The sequence below is a fragment of the Moschus berezovskii genome, chromosome 8, assembly GCF_049115385.1.
Source record: "Moschus berezovskii isolate FMDL1 chromosome 8, NW_MosBer_1.0, whole genome shotgun sequence".
NCBI classification, from domain to species: domain Eukaryota; kingdom Metazoa; phylum Chordata; class Mammalia; order Artiodactyla; family Moschidae; genus Moschus; species Moschus berezovskii.
In genome coordinates, this window is record NC_142467.1 from 50740390 (window position 1) to 50763797 (window position 23408).

At 52.7% G+C, this 23408-nt stretch overlaps 1 long non-coding RNA gene across 1 annotated transcript; it reads right to left on the reverse strand.

The window, feature by feature from the left end:
* Positions 1–1012: 1012 nt before the first annotated feature.
* On the reverse strand, positions 1013–22649 carry LOC129558462 (uncharacterized). Its single transcript, XR_008686426.2, has 3 exons — positions 22420–22649; positions 10598–10721; positions 1013–8277 (listed from the first exon to the last, which is right to left on the reverse strand). It is a non-coding gene; the product is annotated as an uncharacterized LOC129558462 (long non-coding RNA).
* Between the last annotated feature and the right edge of the window lie 759 nt (positions 22650–23408).

Genomic DNA, 23408 nt, shown 5'->3' on the forward strand with positions numbered 1-23408 from the left:
GCTGCCCTGGGCCTTGTGGGACCTCGGACTCCTCTGCAGTGCGGCGCAGGCATGCAGGCCTTGTTTTGGGGCTCAAAGGAGCATTGAGGGGAGGCCCTGGGCATCTGGGAATCAGCAGGTAGGAAGAAGTCATGTTGATTTTTTTCCTCCTCAGAATGTATGGGAGTTTGGAGGGTCAGTGCTAAAGGTAGAGAAGTGTGTTTAAAATGTCTGCACAGTTGGGCATGATGCCTGTGGTGCCACTGATATTGCATTCACTCTGATTCCTGGCACCGTGTGAGGTGTGATTTCAGAGTCTGTCTTGCCCCCTCCACCTGGTCAGTGGCACCTTTGGGACTGAAGGGGAGAGGCTGCCGCGTGGCCAGGCTCCTCAGCCTGTGCCTCGGCCCCCGCCCGAGGGGCCCTCACCTTGTGGGACGTTCCCCCTCCGCTCCCTCTCTGGTGGGTGTTCTCAGACACAGCCTGGCACCTTCCGAGAGCTTCTGACCATCCTGATGTGGGTCCTGGTTGCTGTGTGGCTGGCCCCTGGAAATGTCCAGCAGTGTGAAGTCACCTTAGGGTTACCTCATCTGGGGCTGTGCTGTGGGCTGGATTGTTTCCCCCCCACTATGTACATGATGAAGTCTTAACCCCCAGTACCTCAGACTCTGACTATATTTGGCGGTAGGTCTTTGAAGAAATAATTTATGTTAAATGAGACCTGTGGGTGGGCCCTAATCCAACAGGACTGGTGTTCTTGTCTGAAGAGATTAAGACACTGCCATGCTCAGAGTGAAGACACGGGGAAAACACAGCTGTCTACAAGACAGAGAGGTCTCAGAGGAAGCCAACCCTGCTGACACCTTGCTCTTAGACTTCCAGAGTCTAGAACTATGATAAAGTAACATTCTGTTGTTTAAGCCACCCAGTCTGTAGCACTTTGTTATAGATGCCCTAGTGAACTAATACAGGCTGTTAGGCTGCCTTCACCTCCCCTCCCCTCTCATGTTCCCCAAAAGACACAGGACACAAGTCAAGGGTCTTACACTTTATTATAGTCACAGAACACAGGAGGGCTGCTTGGGTCTCACTGAAGGCTTGTTTTACCATCTGCCCCAGGGGAAACCACAGGAGCTCCACCAGCCAGACCAGGCCAAATGGGAGACAGGGGGCAAGGGCAGGTGACAGGTATAAACACAGACTTGATTTGACTCAGTCATACAACTTGTTAACTGTGTGATCTTAGACAAGTCTCTTAACGTTTCTGTGTCTTGGCTGCCTCGTCTGTGAAGTGGAATAAGTGATAGAACCTATCTCACTGAGTTGTTGTGAGGATTGAATGGGACAATGCTTGTAAGTGGAAGCTATTGTTATCATTTGGAGCAAATCAGATTTCTTTATGGTCAGGCCAGCTCCAGTCTCTGAGGAGAGGGACGGGAATCTGATACTTTGTAAATTGTCTGCAGCATGGCCTGTTAAGAGAGACAGCCTGATACATAAGTGGGAGCCACCTGGTCCCTGGGAACATAGCTGCTGCTGCTAAGTCACTTCAGTCGTGTCCGACTCTGTGTGACCCCACAGACGGAAGCCCACCAGGCTCCCCTGTCCCTGGGATTCTCCAGGCAAGAACACTGGAGTGGGTTGCCATTTCCTTCTCCAATGTGTGAAAGTGAAAAGTGAAAGTGAAGTCGCTCAGTCGTGTCCGACCCTTAGTGACCCCATGGACTGCAGCCTACCAGGCTCCTCCATCCATGGAATTTTCTAGTCAAGAGTACTGGAGTGGCTTGCCATTGCCTTCTCCGGGGAACATAGCTACTGGACCCCAAAGTAAGGATCCTGGGGTGATGGCACCTCTTGTCTCCACAAACTCCATAAAAAGCACTAGGAAGATTTTGTGAAAGTTCTAGTATTGCACCTGGACCTCATCAGGTCTCTGGCATCCAGCCAGCATTTTCTGCATCTATTCAGATGTCTTCCTTTTATATTTTATTTTTATAGGTTTTACTTTTGGCTGAGTCACTGAACTCGGAACAGATCCTGGCTCTGCCTAATGCTCTCTGGTGACCAGGGGCTGGTCACTTCACTTCTCTGAACTTCACTGTCTCACTGACCTTCAGGAGTTTTGAGGACAAAGCCAGGTAATGTGAGTTAAATTAAACTGTAAATGATGGAGATATCGTTGGTAATGAAATGATGGATGGGTCTTAAGCTGGTTCAAAAGGAGTCTGTGTGTGTGTATGTGTGTGTATGTGTAGACAGCCCAGTGTTCCTGGGTTCTCCAGGGTTGTGGCAGGCGTCACCACAAGAGGGCAGTCTGAGCTTTTTTGTCTTCTCCACCTTGATGAAAAATTATAAAATTCTGTGGTATTCCAAATCGAACTAAAACTTAGAGATTTTTAGTTTACGTTAACTGATTTAGTGAACTTTTAAAATAAATTCACATATATTTATTTGTTTATCACTAACGTGGATTTGATATTGTGACCCACCCCCCTCACTGCTTGGCATGCTGGGAAGTAGGATGGGGGTTGGGGGAGGTGGAAAGAGACACAAGCTTTTTGGTGTCCTGGTTCAACCACTGCTCAACTGAGTGTCTGGACAAATTTCCCAAGAGTAAGACAAAGGTGAAGTTCCCATTCCATTCTCACAGGATGTTGCGAAATGGACAAAATGGAAAGAAAAGCAATTTAAAGGTCAGGAACACAGTCCTCAAGTCCTCTTACCTCCAGTGCATGGCCTTCCACGTGACCTCATGCCGTGCTTGAGCCCAAGTCCCGCGGGGGCAACTTGGGGTGGGAAGGAGGCGAATCCAGCTGTTAAACCATGACCTCAAGAACAGTATTTCCAGGAATCCCCATCTTAGCATCTAAGGGATTCCTGGGAAAACTGGACCGTGAGGACAAGGTGCGAGAGTGGCCTTCGGCACCAAGTCCCCGCCATATCCCTAAGGGCCAGCTGCAGAAGCCAGTGTGGCCACCATGTCTGGCAGGATGTGGATGATTGCTTCAGGGAAGGGGGTAGTGACTGGAACTTCACTGGCCCTGGAAAGTACCTTCCTGTAGTCAGAGGCCATGTTGTTGACCAGAAATCATCTGGTAACACACCCCCCCGCTTCAGTTGCCATGGATTGTGTGTATTCCTGAGTCTTCAGCCAGAGGGAGGGTTCTACTCGAAACCACCTGGACAGTTCTGGTTCCCAGTCTCTGTATGGCACCTTCCTTGCTGGTGACCTCCAGCAAGTCACTTAACCTCAGTCTTCCCCAGTTATAAAATGGAATGGTATAGGACCTACTTGGAAGGTGAGATACACACAATGGTGGGGGGCGGGAAGAAGAGGAAGGAAGTCTATAGGGTTACTGGAAAATGTCTCAGTCTGTCTTTGCTAAAAGTGACCCAGGATGTAAGGACAAGACTAGAATAGGATTTATTATGTTCTCCTCCTGCTCCCCCAATCCCAGGTTCCCAAGTCACATGCAGGGGGTAAGAACATGAATCTGAAAACAGACAGATTAGGTTCCAAGCCCAGCTCAACATATTTTATGTGTGACCTTGGGCAAGTTGCTTACCTGAGCCTCGGTTTTCTCATCTGGAAAATGGGTCAATAAAATCCACCTCCCAAGCTTGTCGGGAGGTTAAATAAAATTGTGCTTAGCCCAGTGGTTTTCTTCTGCTATTTCTGACTAGTCTGAAGCCCCTGAGAGGGATCAGATATTTGGGAGATGCCTGGATTAGTTTAGGCAACACCTCAAAGAGTAAAGAGCTGAACTCAGAGCCCAGGACTTTGTCTTTAGTCTGAAAGAGTTTTTAGGAATTGACAAGTTCACAAATGATGAAGTGTTTCAGCTTTGAATCAGTAGTAGCTCTCTAGGACTTAGCATTAAGAAGGATTCTGAAGCCACATCTGAATGCTTTAAGAAAGGATGCCTTGACTGATTAGCTGTGTCTGCCATGGGCTCAGGAGCAAGCAGGGTCAGGGTACTGGGTAATGGCCACCATCGAATGCTCCAAAACCTCATATTACAGATGAACAAACTGCGGTGCACAGAGGAGTCAGGACTTGCCCAGAGTCATGAAGCAGACAGTGGCACAGATAGGACTCAAGTCCAGTACTTGCTCAGCGGACATTCTGGAGATTGGAGACACTCCCGTCCTCCTGGTGCCTGCAGGCACCATACCACTTACCTCTTCTGGCGACGGCTGCAGAACAACTTCTCCCTTCCTGAGCTACAGTGCTTCATCTCAGACTCCCAACTGACCAGAGATGCAGCACTGCACCTCAGGCTGGGAGACAGGATGCCATACCGCTCTGCACCAGGTGCCGATGGCAGGGAGTCCACCCTAGGCAGGAGAAGGGGCATTAGAGGGGCCTCGGCTCCTCCCTCCAGCTCCTGCCGCTACACTGGGTGTGCTTCCTGTCCTCAGCCTGGCATTGGGACCCTCTGGGACCAAGCTTCACCCTTCCTTTTCTTTTTAAAAAGTTCTGTTGAGATATAATCCTCCTATTCAAATTACACAATGAAATGTTTTTTTAGTTCAGTCACAGAGTGGTGAGCTGGGCTTCCCTGACGGCTCGGTGGGAAAGAATCTGCCTGCAGTGCAGGAGATGAGGGTTTCATCCCTGGGTCGGGAAGATCCACTGGAGGAAGAAATGGCAACCCACTCCGGTATTCTTGCCTGGAAAATTCCATGGATGGAAGAGAGCCTGGCGGGCTACAGTCCATGGGGTCACAAAGAGTCGGACGCGACCAAGCATGAATGCAACAGCACAGAGTGGCACAAGCATCGCCACAATCAAGTTTAGAACATTTCACCATTCCGAAAAAACCCTCTGCCGCCCCATCAGCCACCCTGGGTGATGTTCTGCCTTTTTGGCCCCATGCCTCACCTTTATGCTTGGTGTATCCCAGCCAAGTGGCACATTCATGGTACTTTATATCATCAGACATTTGCTTCAGCCTCCTTCCTGGCTTCCCTTGCTTCTGCTCCCACCAGCTTCCCAGCCATCCTCTCAGAATGATTTCTCAAAATGCAAATGTGTCCATATTTCTCCTGGGTTTAAAATGGTGAAAGGTCTCCTTCTGGCTGAATTCTAAAGCCCTTACAAAAGGCTGTAGGCCTGCCCTTTCTGGCCCAGCTGGGCTGTTCCTCTTGGGCCCTTGCCCTCTTTTTCCGCTCCCCCAGGGAGTCCTGTGCCCACCACCTTGGGGCTCCCAGGAACCATGTTACTCCCTCTCACTCCCCTGCCCGTCTCCTCTTGGTGGGATGAGTCTCTATTTAAATGGCCGCTTTTTCTGTGAAGCCCTCTTTGACATTTTTAGACATCGGAACTCCCTGGTCCACATCCTTTGCCCTCTTTCTTTTTAAAAAATTTATTTATTTGACTGCATTAGGCCTTAGTTTCGGCACGTGGAGTCCTCGTGCGGTATGTGGTTGTGGCATGAGGGCTCAGTTGTGGGATGCTAGTTGTGGCATGAGAGCTCAGCTGTTCGGTGGCATGTGGGATCTTAGTTCCCTGAGCAGGGATTGAACCTGAATCCCCTGCTTTGCAGGGCAGATTCTCCACTACTGAACCACCAGGGAAGTCCTCTCTGCCCTCTTTTTCATCTTTTATTGCATTTGTGATGGGAGATGCTTAATATGTGTTGTCTGAGTGAATGAATCATGTTCTTCAGTCACATTCTCTCCAGTGTCAGAGCTGTTTGCCTCTGGGTCTGACTGGGTTAGAACTGCAGTTCCCTGAGGACTGCACCCATGTTTGTTCATGGTGGGGATCCCTGAGCCTTGTGAAGGGCCTTTGTACATGGTGAGGAACCCCAGGGAGTGCTGCTGGTAGATGACTGAATGGCCATGTCATTCGTTGTCATTCATGACTGAATGGATCATTCGTTTTCCTCTTAAGACCTGGCTTAGGTGGGAATCTCTGAGTGAGCAGGCAGAGCCCTGTACCCCCTTCTCCTGTCCCGCCGAGATCTCAGGGCAGCCCTCCTGCACTGCTGATACCACTGTGATGGCCTTGATGCTGGATGACATGTCCTTTCAGGGATGTCTGAAGGGCGGAGGGGGCTGGCAGCCTTATCTCAGGGCTGGGAGAGAGCAGGGAAACACTCACATCCTTCAAAAATTAGTGTCTCTATGCCTCGGACGGAAATCTGACATCAGGCCCCAAACAGCAGAGTGTTTTCCTTTGGTCTGCCGCTTGGGGCAGGTCAGCCCCTCTATGAGGTATTCCCACCCAAAGAACTGCCTTCCTCTAATATGAGTGGGAACTGCTTCCAAACTGCATTTGGCTGGGGAGTGATTCCAACAACAGGACCCAGCTTGGGGGGTCCTGGACAGCCCACAGTCTGTCTACTCCACTCTCAGACTGCTCCCACTAGTTCTGCAAGAGGAGATGCCTGGCCTGGCCAACGTGGAGGTTTCAGTAAGAAGCAGGGAGGGTCTTCCCCCAGAAATGAGTCTTTGTTGCTGGGAGGCCAGCTGATAGGCCAGCCCCCTGCATTCCTCGGTGCGGGACTCTTTCCAAAGCTCTTTCACCTGACCACTTTTGGCTTCTAGCAATTTTGCTGCATATGTGGCTTGAGCACAGACTTTGGAAAACACAGTGATCCAGGCTGTTCCCTGTCAGTTTGCTTCCAGTCCTTCTGTTTTCCCGGCGGGGAAAGAACCTCAGTTTGGTGCTATCATGTCTCTGACACTTTTCAGGCTCCTGTTTATCTCCCCCAAGTCCAGGGCCTTGCCAGCCGTAGCTCCAGGGAAAGAGTAAGAGCACTGCTGCATATTTACTGTCTCTCTTATCTTTATTATCTCCTAATTATGGACAGTGTTTAGTTTCCTATTTATATTTAGGTATTAAAAAAGACTCACCTTAAAATTTAAAATCTTGTGATTGTTTGCAGATATGGCAAAAGTTAAAAAGGGGGCATCTGAGAAAAATAAAGGGGGGGTGGCATCTGAGTGCCTCATGTTTGAAAAACCGCCCCACCACGTTTAATCTGCAGAACAGCTGTGCGGTGGTCAGGGGAGCCTTATCACTGCACATGGCGAGCCAGGAAGGGGAGGAGACAGTTCCAGGGTCACAGCCCTGCTTGCACTAGGGGAATTGGCGGCTATTTCCAGCACACCCCATTGGGCTCAGAGTATTGCCGCAAAGATAGCAGCTCTCCTGGGTGCAGAGACAGGAAATGGATGGGAGGCAGTCCCACGCTCCTGTGGGAAAATCTGACACAGGGCCAGAGGTTGAGGCCTTTGACCAGGGGAAGGTATTTGCTTCCGTATCCTCTGTGTCTGTAGGCTGCTTGGTTCTGTTCCTTTGTCTCTAGAAAGATCACAGTTACGCTGATGGTAAAAAGAACGGTCATGTTTTGAATGTTTTCATTGTGCTAATCCCCATTCATCCCAAGGTTCCATGAGAAGGGGATTTTCTAAGGGCACAGAGCTCAGCTTGGGTTCCTATCAGAACAGCTGCTTCAGGATCATGACTTTTAACCTCCGTGCTGAACATCTCCTCCCCTGACCACTATACCAGTCGATCAGGGTTAAGGACAGGGTCTAACCATTTCATCCATCCATTTAGCAAACCAAATGCATCTTCTACGTGCTGAGGGGACAGGCCTGCATCTGACATGGTCCTTATCCTGGAGGAAGGAGCGTAGTCAGTCTGAGATGGAAGGATAAATGCCCTTGGTGAGTTGAATAGGGGACAGACCCAAGTGGCCTAAGAGAGAGCCCAGAGAGGATTGCTGAGGGCTTAGGTTCCTCCTCCCTGGGGGAGCTAGGAGGGCTTCCTGGAGAAGAAGGTGGTGCAGCTGGATTGGAAGGAGGGCAGAGGTGCAGGAAAGATGTCATTCTGCGGGCTCTCTGGCTCCAGGAACTCCTCCTGTGAGTTTTGCATCCTTGCTGGGAGGCAGATAGAGCTGGCCTCAACCCCATTTCTCTTTCAAATGAGGCCCCACTGAGAAGGGGGTCTATAGCTCTCCTGTTCCACTTACTCCACAAGAGGCCCCTTCTTGCTCTGGGTCCCCAGTCAGGAGATGGGTCCCACTAGGGAGACTCAAGTGGTGTGATCCCTTCTCACAAGCACTTCTCACTGTCTCCCTGTTTCCCATTCCATCAAAAGAGGCAGTCGAACAGGTGGCCTCACAGTCTTACCTGGCAGAATCTTACCTGGTGCTGGCTGTCCACATCCTCCTATTCCTAGAGGACGGACTGTTTTTTCTTCCCTGTTCCCCACTGTCTTCAGGAAATGTCGCTTGGCCCCGGGGGGCAGCCTGTGTCTTCTGTCGGGAAGCTCTGGGGAGCCTGGGAAGGAGAAAATAAACAGTGGCTGTCTGGATTTTCTCGCCAGGCCTGAGCGAAGAGACCTTCCTGGCTCCTTCCCTTATATGGCCAGGCTGCTCTGGGCTGGGAGCCTGCCGCTAAGTGTCCCCACCCCCCGCCGTCTCTGTGGGCAGGGGGCCACCACTGGTCACCTGGGACTCTGGTGCTGCAGAGGCTGGGCAGGGCTCAAGGAGGAGGGCAGGACCCAGGACATGTCCCTGTGGGCCCTGCAAAAACTTGCCAGCTTTTGTGGCTCTGGGCTGCTTAGGGTGAAGCAGGTTGGGAGGCGGGGGGAAGGGATCTACCGGGTTATGACAGCCCCCAGCGTGACCCTGGCCGAGCCCTTTCATTCTCCAGGCCCCTGTTTCTCCCTGTGTCAAATAAGCGTAGGGAAAATAAGAATTAGTCCTCACAATGAGTCTCATGAGGTGGGAGCTTTTGTATTTTCCATTTTAAAGGTGGGAAAACCGGCTTCAAAAGACTAAGACCACAGCCATCCAGTTAAAAGAAGAGCAAGGCAGGATTTGAGCTTGGGAATGTCTGACTTCAGGGTCTGTGTTCTGAATGGGCTGATTGCTAAGGCTCCTTCTGCTGATAATTTCAACTCCTCACACATGCCATATGGAAAAGGGAATCTGCTGGAGCTGCTCCCCAGGAAGATCGGGGGGTCCCAGTGCTCAGTGATCTGGCTGAAAGGTGACTGTTTTATTAAGCCATGTGGGCAGAGGCTGTACCCCACATAGGGCCTGGTGCAGACTCAGGGCTCAGGACAGGGGGGCTATGGGATCACTGAAGGAGTGAAGCTCAGTAGTCACGTCTGTAATATGGGCACAATGTCCTAACTCCCTGGCACATTCTGAGGATCAAATAAAACAATGGATGAGAAAGCACAGAGATGCCACTTTTATGATGGTGTTATCTCAGTTCACAGATTTCGTGTCCCCTCTGAAGTGCCTGTGTCTCAGCCCCAAGGCCTTGTCTCCTAAGTGACCGGTTCCCGCTCAGTCCAGCTGTGGGACCGAGAGTTGGAGGTAGATCTGCTCGGGGTCTGGGCTCTGGCAGAAGTGACCGGGTGACCGTGGGAGAGAATGCTGGAGGGGAGGGAGGGAAGGGAGGTGGGGCTGGTTTGCTGGAAACAGCTCAGAAATGAGCCTCGCATAAGCACGAACATCCTGTGTGCTCTTGAGTTAGCCCTGGAACCTCCCTCAGCCCATCCATCATCATGGCATTCTTTGGGACCCAGGCCCCCTTCCTGGGGCCTGGGGGTGGGGTGAGGGGACCGAGGAGGCCGACCTGTCAGCATGGCCGAGAGACCGCAGCTGGCTGCTCTGCAGGCCTGCTCAGTGTCGGAGCCGCCACTGGGGGGGAGGAGGCGCCTGCAGCCCTCTTAATCCAATTTGTTTGGACCCAGTCTCCGAGGTTCATTTGCTAGTGAATGAGGGCCAGGTGTGTGCGCTGTGCTGGGGCGCACGTTTGCACGCACGTGTGTGGTGTGCAGAGGTAAACAGGTGTGCTGTATTATATAATCCAGGCCTGGGGCACCCTGTGTCTTTGGCATGTAAGCTCCTTCTCGGAGTCTTGCTTCCTCTGTTCACTTCCAAGTCTTCCTCTTTTTTCGTCTTTGTGAGATCTTGTGCCAGAAAGCCCCTGGGCACTTGGGACTGAATGACTCTTAAGTGGAGTCCCTTCGCCACCCTGGGCCTCAGTTTCTCCACCTGTCTTATGGAGCTGGTCCCTAACGCTGTCTGCTCCATGAACAGCTGTAAGTGTGGGAAGAACGTGATGGATGGTGAACACAACCGTGTGGGTTTCTAGAGCTTCACTGTGTTCCAAGCTCTGTGAATCCGCACACACACCTGACCCTCTCAAAGCCCTGAGAGCTGCTTCTTTTATCAGAAGCTGACAACCCGACAGCCCTGCATCTACCTGCTTTCAGAATCTGACCCCATTTACTCCTTTCCAGGGAAGATGACCACCATCCTCCACAGCTACCTCAAGTCCTTTGGTTTTGGTAGCATGCAGGCTCTGTGTTTGTTGGTTTATAGGGAGCACGGGATGGGGGTGGATTCTTGGCTCCTGGTAGGTTTTCCCTTCCTTAGTTCCATTTCTTTTCACCTATGACCTCAACCCAACGGCCCTGACTTGTCCTCAGCCCGTCAATCAACAGGACCTTCCTTGTTAACACTTCCCATTCTGAGGCCTGCTTTCATGGTCATTCTGAGGATGGGATGGGGAGTTTATTGCCGGCGGGGTGTAGAGGGGAGGATGTGGGTGCCAGTGGGTGGGGAGGGGTAGCACTCACAGTTCTGTGTCCAGGGAACCCGCCGCCTGCCCTCCTCGGGTCCTCAGGAGGCCCTTCTCTGGGGTGTTTGCTCTGTCAGCGTGAGGGTTGAATAGGGGTGGCTCCCACCAGCCAGTGCCCTTGCCTGAAAGGAACAAGGATGCCCCCTATCAGAATATCGGGTTGCCTGTGGGTCCTGACCAGGCTGCCGGGCTCCAAGCGATTGAGGATGAGCCTGGGCTGCTGCTGGGTCCTTAGAAGCCTCAGGCCAAGTCTGCTGGGATTTTCCGGGCCTCAAGGCATCTGTCCTTCCGCCCCTAGGCTGCCATTATCTCTGCAATGCTTGCCGGGCTTTCAAAGGGGGTCTTCTGAGGAGCTCTGGGCTCCAAGAGCAAGAGGGGCTGCCTACCCTCTTCAGCGCACCAAGATCCCGTTGGCAGAAACGTGGGTTTGGAAGGAAATTTCCCAGAGGCCCCGGTGACCAATGCCCCCACTTCTAGACTCACCCAGGGAAAAGGAACCATTTAGGGGTAGATGGGAATTTGTCGTTAACACAGTAACCAAGACTGAAGGGACAGCCCTGGGGCCACCTGTGACCACTTGCAGCTGCACAAGGCTTGCAGCCTGCAAAATGCTCCCTCCCATAGCTTCGGAAATGCTCAAAACCCCTGCCAGAGATAGGAGTGACTTCTTTGCTTACTGAGGCTCCAAGAGGCTCTGCAATGTACTCAGGTCAATGCCTGGTGAGTATCAGAGGTCAGCTTGACCCCTGGGCTGCTCACTCTCAAACCAGCTGTCCCCCAAGCTTGGGCCACAGTCGGCTGGATGACCACAAGACAGAGCTCACGTCGTCATAGATGTTGCAAAAGGCCCTGTGCCCTCTCCTGGTCTTGCTCATTTCCAAGAAGTCCAAGGGGCTGGGAATAGGCCACATCTGCAAGCCAGATGGCATTACCCTGGGAGGCGGCTGAAGTCGGGGCCCCATGTGAGTACACCCTCACCACCCGACGCCGGCTTTTTCTGGAAGAGCTTCTTTACCCACAACTCCCCTTCCTCAGCTCCCTCAGCCAGGTACAAGTCCTCCGGCCTGTGTTCTCCTTGGGTTCCAGGGCCCTAGGTTTTCCAGCAAACGTTTGGGAAGAATTGAGAAGACGCTAACCCTGGAGCCCGGCAGACCTCTGTTTGAATTCTCACCCGTAGCACTTTCTAGCTGTGTGATCTCAAGCTGGTGGCTTTGCCTCTCTGGACTTTGGCTTGTTTGTGAAGGTCAAATGAGGTGGATGTCAAGTGCAAGCACTGTTGCTGGCACATTGTAAGCCCACAATGAGCAGCGGCAGCTTCCATTATGAGCCCACAGTGAGACACAGGCACGGGAGCAAGAGAAGCAGGAAGGATGAGGGCAAAGGTCCAACGTGGCATCTAGAGAAGATGTGGAAGCTAGGGTGCGAGCTGCCGTGTAGGGCCCCTTCCCAGGTCCCCCTCCATCGTGCGGCTTCTCTGGGCCTGTGTTCCCAGAGCGCCCTCCCATGCCCTTGACAGCCCAGCTGAGTTCACCAGCCTCACACGCTCCCCACTTCCTCCCCAGGGAAGGTTGCTGCCGGGGACTTTCGAGCAAGGCCTGGGAATGGAGTCTGAGGCTAACATAAGACGATGCAGGAGAAAGGGAAGAGAGGGAAAGAAAGGAGCCCAGCCCCACGGCCTATAATCCCAAGCCCAGCCTTGAGTAGCTTGGGCTCTGGGAGGCTGGGGGTAGAGACCAGGGTCCCCATCACCCTGACTTTCCAGTGTGAACAGACTGGCAGAACAGGGGCAGTGGTGACAGCCGCCACCCACCTAGGCCACACCGGGACATGCCGTAATCTTAACCGTGGCCAGTGCATGTTCCACGTGGCACACTGGGTGTCTTCGATGTGCTCCACACCTAAGGGCTTTATTTTACACAGGTTTTTCTCATCCTCCCCATTGCTTATGAGTCAGGTACCAATCTTATCCTGTTTTGTAGATGAGGAAACAGGCTTTCATGAGTTACAGCTGTCCCTTGAGGTCACATCCTTAGTAGGTGTCAGGATCAGGGTTGCCGCCTAGCTTGTGTTTTTCAAGCTCCCCTGTAAGACCAGACTATTCATGGAGACAGCCTGAGTCAGTGAGTCAGTGTCTTAGGACATTCTGTCAAATGTGTGTTATGGAAAGCATCCTTATGGAACGGGGGCTGTGAGCAGAGAGCACATTTTCAGCGTTAGTGAAGGCTCTGTCCACACTGGCAATGTGTGTCTCCGGAAACGGGACTTCTTACAGCATTTCTCCCTTGTATGCGGTCTATTTGAAGAAAATTCCATGATAAAGGAGTTAGTGCTCCTTTCTCTCCTGCCCACTTTGCAAAGAACTGAGACTTTCAGGGTTCCAGTTTGCTGGGCTGGGTGATGTTTTCTGGATAATACAAAGATTGGTTTCTTCTGGAAGGTTTTGGAAGGGAAGAGCAGCAGGTTAGGGACCGGGGCTCCTGTAGGCATGTTGTGTGATTGTAGAGCCTTCCCCTCTCCGGGCCTCAGTATGATGTAGGGAAAGGACTGGACTCTGTGGCATCCAGAGTCCTTCTGGGGTCACAAAAAGGGAGATGGTTTGGTTCCGCTTCTGCCCCCATCAAGGAATGTATAGATCTCCTTGGGGTGAAAGGCACAGAGCTGCAAGGGGAGAGGCTGGAGTTCCCCTTGCCCCCATCTCACCCTCACTTCGCAGCCCAAGGTGGGCCCCAGGGACCTGGACCTCAGGATTTTCTGCACTAGGACATGAAGTCTCAGAGCATTAGCCCTGGAGGCTCCCTAGTCGTGTTCCCACTGTTCAGATGAGGAAACTGAGGTGTGGCGAGGAGAAGCGACAGGCTTAAAGTGATGCAGCCCATCAGAGGCCCAGCTGGGACTGACCCCTTCCACTCACTGAAGACTCCTAATCCGTCAGATTTTAACAAAGGGGCCCCGGGAGGGAGGCGGGAGAGAGGAGGGCCTTTATGTTCCTTTGGCTTTGAAGATGGAATAATCATGACTTCCTTTTCTAAATATCTTTTGGCCCTTTCTAGAACCAGATGGCGGATGTTTGGAATTTATGTTGTAAATAGTGTTTAAGAAGGGTGTGGGGGTGCAAATGTGTTACTTTCTCCAACCACCAAACACAAGATCTGGGGGAGGGGGAGCTGACTGAGAGGAGATCTGGAGAGAAGGGAGAAGTGAGGGGGAAGGAAGAGAGGAGGAGAGGGAGAGAGAAAAGGAAGAGAGATTGAGGGAGTGAGAGAGAGCAAGACAGGCAGAGAGAGGAGGACAGAGGGAAGAGAGAGCAGCAGGCGAAGAGGGAGGAAGATGGCGCAGGTGGGCGAGGGAGGTGGGAGAGGGCTCCCCGGTGCAGGGTCAGACAGGCTCCATCTTGAATTCAGGAGCAAACCCTAGAGTCTTCTAAAAATAGTTCCGCCTTTCCCCCAGTGGGGCTGGCAGTGGGGACCAAGAGAGGCACGCTTGCCCTTTTATGGTAAGAAAAATCCAGATCCTCCGAGGGAGCTGGGCTGGAGCCTGTAGATCTGGATGCAACCCAGTCCTGGGGTCTAGGGTGGGACCAGGCTGGATGGAGGTTGTGACCTGGTGGGGTTTCCTGGCCTGGGTAGCCCCACCCTCTGTGAAGAAAGAGCTGAGGAGGCTACCCTGGGGTCTTGAAGTGCACGGGCTCCTAGAGACATCTGTTCCACCCCATCTCCCCGTTGGATAGAAGAAGAAACCAAGTCTCAGAGAGGGGTGGAAGAGTGTGGGCTCCCTGTGTGGGGAGTGTTAAGTGTCAAGTGAGTCAGTGCCTAGGTCCACATTAGATTAGCTTATGTGCCTATCATCCTGGAAGGCAGTGTGGTTAGTGAAAGCACTGGTCTGAGTGTCAGGAGACCTAAGGCCCACTGCCAAGGTGACTTGCTGTGTGACTTCGTGCAGGCTGCGGAAGCTCTCTGGTCTCAGATCTCTCACTGGATTGATCATAAGAGCCTTCCCAGTTTTTTGCCTCTCTGGGAATTTCAAGCCTAGAAAGCAAAGCTAGGGCATAGAGGATGCTGTTCCCAGCAGAGGGGGATCTGCAGGCTACTGTTCTTTTCTCCTGTTCCTGGCCCACTTCTGTACCAAAGTAAAAGCTAAGATGGCTTGAGAGAGAGAGGGGAGGCACTGCAGGAGGCTGAGTCAGGTCATGGGTGAAACCTCTGACCATCCAAGCTGGTTGGGTCAAGCCCCTCACCAGGCACACTGAGGTCAGAGAAGGTCATGTGGTGAGTTGGGGCAGAGCCCGAAACAGAACCTAGGGCTTCCCCTCCAGCCTTGTTTGCTCTCTCATCTGTAGGAGGCCTCCTATCTACAGCAGCTGACAACTCTGGGGACCATGTCTGGCCAGGGAAAGCACCCTCCTGGGCAGAGCTCCCAGGACTCAAGCTATGACGCTATCTTCTCAGTTATAACTCCTGGAGATAGTTATGTCCTGGCAGGGCACCTGCCTTTTCTTTGTCTCCCTCCTTGATGGGGAGACCATACCATAGTCTCCATCTCTGGTTAGAAGGCAGGAAAGAGGCAAAGAAAGATGCATAGGGCTGGGTGGCCACTCTGGCAGTCTGACCTTAGGCAAGTCTCCTCCCATTGTGGACCTCAGGTCCTACATCTGTAACACGAGGAGATGGCTTTGATGCACTTAAAGGTCCCTTTTGGCTCTAATAGGACTTTTACGCTATGGGTTTAGGATTCAACATGAGGAGTGTTTACTAAGCATCTCCCAGGATCACCAGGGTGAATGTGATGGATTTAATAGTACTCTGTACCTTTACAGTCCCTTACGGCCAGGCCCTGGTGTCCAAGGGTCTCGAAAGAACCGATCCTGATACCATCTGTCTCTTCTGGGAAACTTGGCTGACTCTCTGACCCCAGCTTGAACCCAGAGCTGAAGTAACTCTGGTCTTGAGTGTCCAGGAATGCCTGCTGGTCTCATTATCACCTTGATTTTGCCTTCCCTGTTGCCGTCTCCCACGTGGAGTCCACCTCCCCAGGCTCATCTGGGTCCCTTCCCTCTCTGCCCTGCACCCCCATCTCTCCACACTGGTCTTCCTGTGATTCTGCCCAACGAGGATGCTTGCTTTCCCCTCCCAGCCTCCTGTGACAGCCTCCCTGTCCTCCCAGTATGGGGAAAGGAAAGAAAAGGGGACAAAAATAAAGCATTTTGTTCTAAGTTGGAATCTTCCCTGTGACCCTCCTGGAATTTCCATGCAGTCTCTGTGGGGCGTGTGAACAGGGCCCCGAGGGATGCTGGCCCCCTCTGCCTCATTCCTGCTGGGCAGATTGTTCCCTGGGGACCCGGTCTCACAAGCAGGCTCCAGGTCTCTCTAGTTAGGCCTGGTGCTCTCTGAAAAGGGCAGAAGGCAGCAGAGGGGTGGAAGGAAGTGGGAAGAAGGCGGGGGGGGGGGGGGGTGTGGTCCCTAGAGGCCCCTGTGTGAAGTCAGGGCAGAACTGATGTCATGCCCAGCTGGGAATCTGACATCCAGGCGGCGGCGGGGGGTGGGGGTGGGGGATTCAGCCCCACAAGACTGTCCCAGGGCCATTAGTGCTGTAATGTGAAGTCTCAGGCTGGTGGTGGGAAAGGCCATTAGGTCCAACCTCCTCTAATGCTGAGTTCTAGAGTGTCCCTGCTAAGCGCACATACCTCTCTGGTGATGGGAAGCTGAGAGCTTCATGCTCTGGGGCTGAAGCTCCTGGAGTGGGGGTGGGTACAGCCCACATGGGCTGCATGCCCTGTGTTTTCAGGCTGCAAAGAATAAATTCCTGATCCCTGGAAAGCTCTTCAAATCTCAAAGATGATGACTGCAGCCCTTGGGCTTCCTAACCCCCGAGTCTCATATTTGACATCTCAGAGTCAACAGTGCCCAAATTCCCAGGTCTCTTTCCTCCACTGGGGCTCTTGGTCTGATGGTATTTTAGGGGAGGGTACAAATCTCCCTCCCAGGAACACTTCTTCCATCTTCTGGAGCTTTGGTTTCTGGCGACCAAAGCCAGTCCATGACCAGACCTTCACCACTTAGCCAGCCTCAAATCATCCAGGGTCTTGACCCACTCTTGGTTCCAGCCACATGGACTCCCCTGGGGTGCCGTCTTCTCTCACGTCTGCCTATCCAAAGTGTGCCCCTGCTACTCTGACCACCCGTACCCCAGATTTTTCCTCCCTGAGAGTCTGGGTGTCTACTGTCATACAAGGGGTGACGGGAGCTGTCCTCCTTCCATCCCAAATCATGGAGTGTCTCACCCTGCAGGGCCCAGAGGGATGGACTAACTTCTGTGTTGGCTGTAGAGCCAGGGCCAGCGTCTTAGCCTGTTTCTTTCCCTTTCTCCCCATCTTGTTCAGCTTATCTCATCAGATGCCCTCAGACACAGTGGGGTTGTTGGGTCACATGCCTGAGGTCTGGCAGGCTCTGGGCAGACTGACCAATGGCCTCGGAGACCAGCAGCCCAGCCAGGGTGGTGTCATGGCCACTATGGATGGCCTCCCAAGGCGGCACCCTGCCTCTGAACACTTCAACCTGAGCTGGGGAGGAGGGTAGGGGCAGAAGCTAGTGGCAGCTGAGCAGTGTCCCTGCTAAGCTTGCAGTGTCCAGTGTGTTTTCCATCTCCTTCGGAGCGTGGCTTGGGTCAGAGGAGGACCTCAGAGGAGGGCACCTAGGCCTTGGCTGGAATGTGCACTCTCGGGGATGTGCAGGAGTGAGGTGGCTTCTTCCTTAAATAACTGATGAGCTGTGCCAGTCAGGGGCAACCAGGACTGATCAGGCCTTGGGGGCACTCAGCCCACAGTAAGGTATACTCACTGGTGAGAAGCATTGTCTGACATTTTTTGCCCCTGAGCGGGCATGGGGATGGGAATGGGGGGTTCTGTTTTTATCTTACTGAGGCATCATGCTTCAAATGGCCCCCTTCCTAAATGCCAAGAGTTTCCCTATTAGACGAATACAACCAGAAGTAGCTTTTGCTCACAGACTAGTCGGAAAAGTGCTAGGGTTTCTGTGCATGGGTTCTAGAGTCAGCCAGACTGGGTTTGAGCTCCAGCTGAGCCTTTTATAAAGCTGTGTGACTTTGGACAAATGATTAAATCTCTCTGAGCCTCTGGGTTTCCAGAGGGATCATGGTATTTACTTCAGAGAGTGCTGGGTAGAGAGCTGGCTGCTTGGGAAGACTTGATATATAGTTATTGTTATTTCTGAAGGAGCAAGAATAGATTATCCCCCTAGGTGGGGCTTCATATGGCACTTCCTCCCTCCTAAAGAAACTGCCTTTTGTCATCACATTTGGACAGTTGTTTATTTATTGAGTACTAACTGTGTGCCAGTCGCTGATCTAAGGACTTCATGAGTTGTAACTCATTCAATCTAGATGATTCAATAACCTAATGAGGCTAGTACTCTTACCTGCCCAAGGGCACACAGCTGTTATGGGGCAGATCTGTGATTCAAACCCAAGCAGCCTGACTCCTCTCTGGCACGTTTAATGGCTAGCCTGCTGCATCTTGAACTGTGGTGCTGGAGAAGACTCTTGAGAGTCCCTTGGACTGCAAGGAGATCCAACCAGTCCATCCTAAAGGAAATCAGTCCCGAATATTCATTGGAAGGACTGATGCTTAAGCTGAAACTCCAATACTTTGGCCACCTGATGTGAAGAACTGACTCATTTGAAAAAACCCTGATGCTGGAAATGATTGAAGGTGGGAGGGGAAGGGGATGACAGAGGATGAGATGGTTGCTTCACTGACTCAATGGACAGGAGTTTGAGCAAGCTCTGAGAGTTTGTGATGGAGAGGGAAGCCTGGCGTGCTGCAGTCCATGGGGTCGCAAAGAGTCAGATACGACTGAGTAACTGAACTGAACTGAACTGCTGCATCTCAGCTCACTCTAGCAGCGCTCTGACCTGCCTGGTCCCCTTATCACCTGGGCACGGGGATTCATTCAGCCCACACTGGAAATGTCCCTGGCTCCAGAGTCAGCCTCTGTTTTCCCATCCAAACAAAAAGGGGCCTGATGAGTGGGTGATCCATGGGCCGTGAGAGTGGGTGACTCATGTGGTGCATTCCTGTTTTGAATTGGAGAAAAAGTTTCTGGTGATGAAGCACTGTCGCCAACAAGCCTCTTTTGCAAGAGGGGAGGGGGTCGGTCTCTGTGGGGTTTCACCATGTGTGGTGAAGCCCTGTGGGGCCAGCGTTGTCTAGACAGGCCGTTAGGAGGTGGCAGACACCGTGGGCTCTTTCCCCACCCCAAATTCCTGCAGACTATTGCAGACAATCTCCGATTGGCCCACGGCCCCTGCGTACTGCTGGGCTGGGGGAGGGCCTGCAGGCTACCCTGCAACTTGGTGCATGTAGGGCAAGTTTCTAAACACCCATGTGGACCACAGCGTTAAAGCATTTCTGTTTCTTCCTTCTTAATTATACAAATTCAATAAGAACAAAGTATATAACAAGAATTCAGGTACTTTCGAGGCTTGTCAAGGAAGGGAATGCTCACGTACTGCTGGTGTCACGGAAGCTGTGACATGGATTGCCAACTTTGGAAAATAATCTGGTGCTTTCCTGTAAAGTTGACAGGCATGCATGCCAGAACCTAGCAATCCCTCTCTAAATATGAACCCCAGAGAAACTCTGGCTCATGCACCCCAGGAGATGTAGACAAAAATGGTCATAATAACCACAATTGGAAAAAGTCTTTATCATGATCTTTTGCACAACCCATGGCCCTGAGCCCCAGGGCCTGTTTAGTTGGGAAATCACTGTTGAGGCAGGGCCCAGGCATAACCTAGAGATGAGGACCTCAGAGGCTGTCTCCCCCAACCTCAGGGATCACACAGAGAATCAGACGCAGCCCCGCAGGTCAGGCGTGGCACCAGGACTGGAACTTTGTATTCCTTAGGGCTGTGTGTGTGTCAGCTGTTCCCTGGCACAAGCCAGCCTGGGAAAGGGCTGACTTTGCCCAAAGAGCTGTCCTGTGGCTCCTAGGGACCAATGACAAGCAGACCCTTTTCTGTCTTGGCAGTGGTGGAGCTAAAGGAAGAGCGATGGCCTTGGAACTAGAAGACTCAGATTCAAACTCTGGTGTGGTCACCCGCTTAGCCTCGGTCTCCTCAAGAAGAGGGATTCCTCATCCCTGCACTCAGAGGTGTCCTGGTGGGCAGACTATAAGCATGCATTTTGCAGAGTGGGTTCAAACCCCCTCCGCCACTTCTAGCTGTGTGACCTTGGGTAAGCTCCAGTGGTTTTTTTCCCCTATGGATTAGGATGATGGAATGATGCTGATCCTGCCCCAGGGTAATCCTGGGAGGATTTAGTGATAATGCAAGAGCGGGGAGATCCCCTGAACATATTCATGAGGTACTTTGGAGGGTCCCCAGGAAGTTATGGAGTGTGGTGTCCAAGGAGCAGGGCAGGAGGTAGGAGACCCCTGGGGACAAAGGGGCGGGAGCAGCGGATACACATACCGTGTCCAGGTTTAATAGTTCACCAGTTGTGTGACCTTATGCGAGCTACTTAACCTCTCTTTCTCAGTGTCCTCGTCTGTGCAATGGGGATAATTGTTGTCCCTACCTTACAGGGTTGTTTGGAAGATGAAGTGAATGATCGTAATTTGTGTAAAGGCCTTAGGCCTTCACCGTCATAACTGCAGTATAATTCTCCTGTCCGCACCACCTTAGTGGCCGAGGCTTGTGCTGTAGCTCTGCCATCCGGCTCTCTGTGTGACCTAAAGCAGTACTCTTTTTCTGGGTTCAGTGACCTCGACTGTGTTTGTAAGGGTCCCAGGCTACTTCACAGCACAGCATTCTCCAAACTCCATACACCTGGGGTTTCCTGGAGAGGCTGGAGTGCAGCTTGCTGCCCCAACCAGGATTCCCTGTCAGCTGATGAGTGTGCAGTGCTTCAGACACCACACTTTGGGACACTTGACCCACAAAATGCCCTATTATGTATGTAGAAAATGAGACTTCACCTAGCCCTTTACACATCTCAAGCTGACCCCTCTTCTGAACTCACCCCTCTTGCCTCTTTCCAGACCTTGTTGTCTCTTCAGCAATTCAGGGTGCTCCCTGGCCAGTCCTCACTCTCACTTGTCTCTAAACATAGCTAAGGTCTTCTTGCTTCACAAGAGGACTAGGATCCAACTGTAATGAACGTGAGCCCCATTTATTCTGCTTTTAGGCTTCCCCAATAGTTCAGCAGGTAAAGAATTTGCCTGCAATGGAGGAGACATGGGAGATGCGGGTTCGATCCTTGGATCGGGGAGATCCCCTAAAGGAGGAAATGGCAACCCACTCCAGTATTCTGGCTTGGAAAATCCCATGGACAGAGGAACTTGCTCTTAGGTACATATGTCCCTCATGCCTTAGGACAGCCAGGTGAGGTCAGAACAGAGACCATAGCTGTTCCATAGAAGAGGAAGCTGAGGCTCAGAGATGGCAAGTGACTTGCCCAAGGTCATTTGTTCTGTAAGTAAAAACAAGCCAGAATTGGACCCAGGCATTTGGTTCCAGACTCTGCTTTTGGACTGTTGTGGCCTCGGGTCTTGTGTAACCAACAGTGGGAGGTGAAAGTGCAGGGCAGGCTGACACTGGAGGACTGTGTCCATTCTGGGCCCTAGATGCGGCCAGAGCATATTCAGAAGAGTCATGTTTTCCTGCCCTGCCTCCCATGTTCCCCATCCCAAGTTCTCTGCTTTCCTCTGAATCCCCTGGCTCCACCGCCTCACCTCACTGAAACTTTCTGCTGTCCCCATCTCCCTCCAAGATCCTGAACCCTTAGTACACTGAATTTAGAGACCAGCGCCTTCCCCAACAGAGGCTGCCTTGGGGCAGGCTCATCCTGAGGTCTTGAGGCTGTGGGCTGACCCTTCCCTTGGCCAAGCCTGCAGTCAGAGATGCTTCAGCTCTTTCCATCTCCTGAAGCTCAACCTCCAAGCACATCCCCAGGTTCCGGGTGTCAGCTTGGACCCTAAGCCTGTTGTCAAATGGCAGACTCAGCTCAGGGCCTCCTGGGGAAACTTCCCAACACCAGCTGCCCTCTAGGCTCAAACGGGGCTCTCAAGCCACATCCTCAGAAGCACAGAGACTGTGTGTCTGATGGTCTCACAGTACAGATGGGAAATGGCAACCCAGAGAGGGTAGGGTGTCTGCCCGGGGCCACAGGACCAGGCAGTGAGAAGCAGAGCTGAGGCTGGAGCCTGCACCCCCATCCCCCAGCCAGCGTGCCCTACCCACTGCTGCCTCTCAGCCAACACCCTGGCCTTCCCGCCTTGCTGCCTGTCTGCTGGAACCTGAGCTGACATAGCTTCTCCAACAGCTTTGTTTCTTGAAACCATTATTTGAAAACAATTTGACTTGCCAAGAGCCCCAGGCTCTTACGGCTGAGAAATCAAACCTCATAGACAAGGAAGAAGCATTGTCTATAGCGAAGTCAGCAAGGCGGGCCCAAACTCGGTAGTGTGGTGATGCTCAGGTGGTGGGACATCAACGCCATCCCCTCCCTCTGCTCCCACCCCCTGCATTTAACCACAGCCACATGGAGTCCCCAAAGCCAGCAAGATCACAGATCTGCACATCTGGTCAGGGCAAGATGGGTGCTTAGAGATCATCCAGTCCAGGCTCTGCACAGATGAGGAAACTGAGACCCAGAGGGGGTTAGCAAGAGAGCAAGGATCAGAACCCTGCGCAGCATCCCCCAGGGTCTCCCGGGGGAGGAGGATACCACAGAGACTCCCCCCCCCCCCCCCCGCCAACACACACAACTAGACTCACAGACCCCTGTCTGCCACTGGTTCTTACCTCTCTCGGGGTCCATCCAGGTGTGGCTCCTTGTGGCCTGGAGACATGGACCAGCCCGTTTGGGGGATGGCTGGAGGTATCGCTGCTTCTCAACTAACTTCACTGGGCCTCTGGCACCCCTTGCTGCCACTGCCGCAAGGGCACTTTTAAACAGCTGGCACTGGGCCCCCCTCCCCTTAGCCGCTTGCCCGCTGCCCCCTGGCTGCAAAGACCCCTCTGCCTTTTACCTTATATGAGCTGAAGAGGCGAGCCCGGTGTTGGGGCGAGGCGGGTGCTGAGTCCTCTCGGGGGCCCCCATTGGCCCAGGCGCCTGCCACGTGACTGCCTCGCCTTGACCTGCCCCCGGTGCCGAATGTTGCTTTTACCCCCTAAGGAAGGAGTGGTTGACAATTTTCATATTTCTTCTAAATTTGGAGATTTCAGACAATGCTGGGAGGTTTGGCTCCAGCTGCCAGAGGCCCATGTGGAAGTCATTAAGCTGGAGCAGGGGGGCTGGGGGGAGAGCGGGAGGCAGCAGAGGAGGAGGAAGGGGGTAGGGGCCGGAGTTCTGAGGGTTGCCAGTTGTCAGCCTGGGAACATGAGCAAACTCCCTGGGAGCAAGCTATGTGTGAGAATTTCCTCCCTCTCCCCCGGCCCCTGTGTCCCAGGGCTGGAGTGGGAGTGCTGAGATTTTTTTCTGGGAATCTCTGGCAGGGAAGATACCCGTCCTGGCTCCTGGGGTCCAGAGGGTGGTGGGAATGGCAGGGAATAGGTGACTATGAGGAAGTAAATCCTCTTTTTAGAAAGTCGGGACCCTGGGAGGCCAATCCCATCATTGTGCAAAGAAGGCTGGCGCCCCAGAAGGGTAGGGCCTGCCCCGGTCACACACGGGGCCTGCGACCGGCAGGAGAGGGAGTCTGAGGACCCGCCTCTTGGGCTCTCCTTCCCTTGGAGTCCTAGTCTAGAGGAATGCCTGTCCTTCGCCCTTTCCCATTATGCTCTGGCCATCA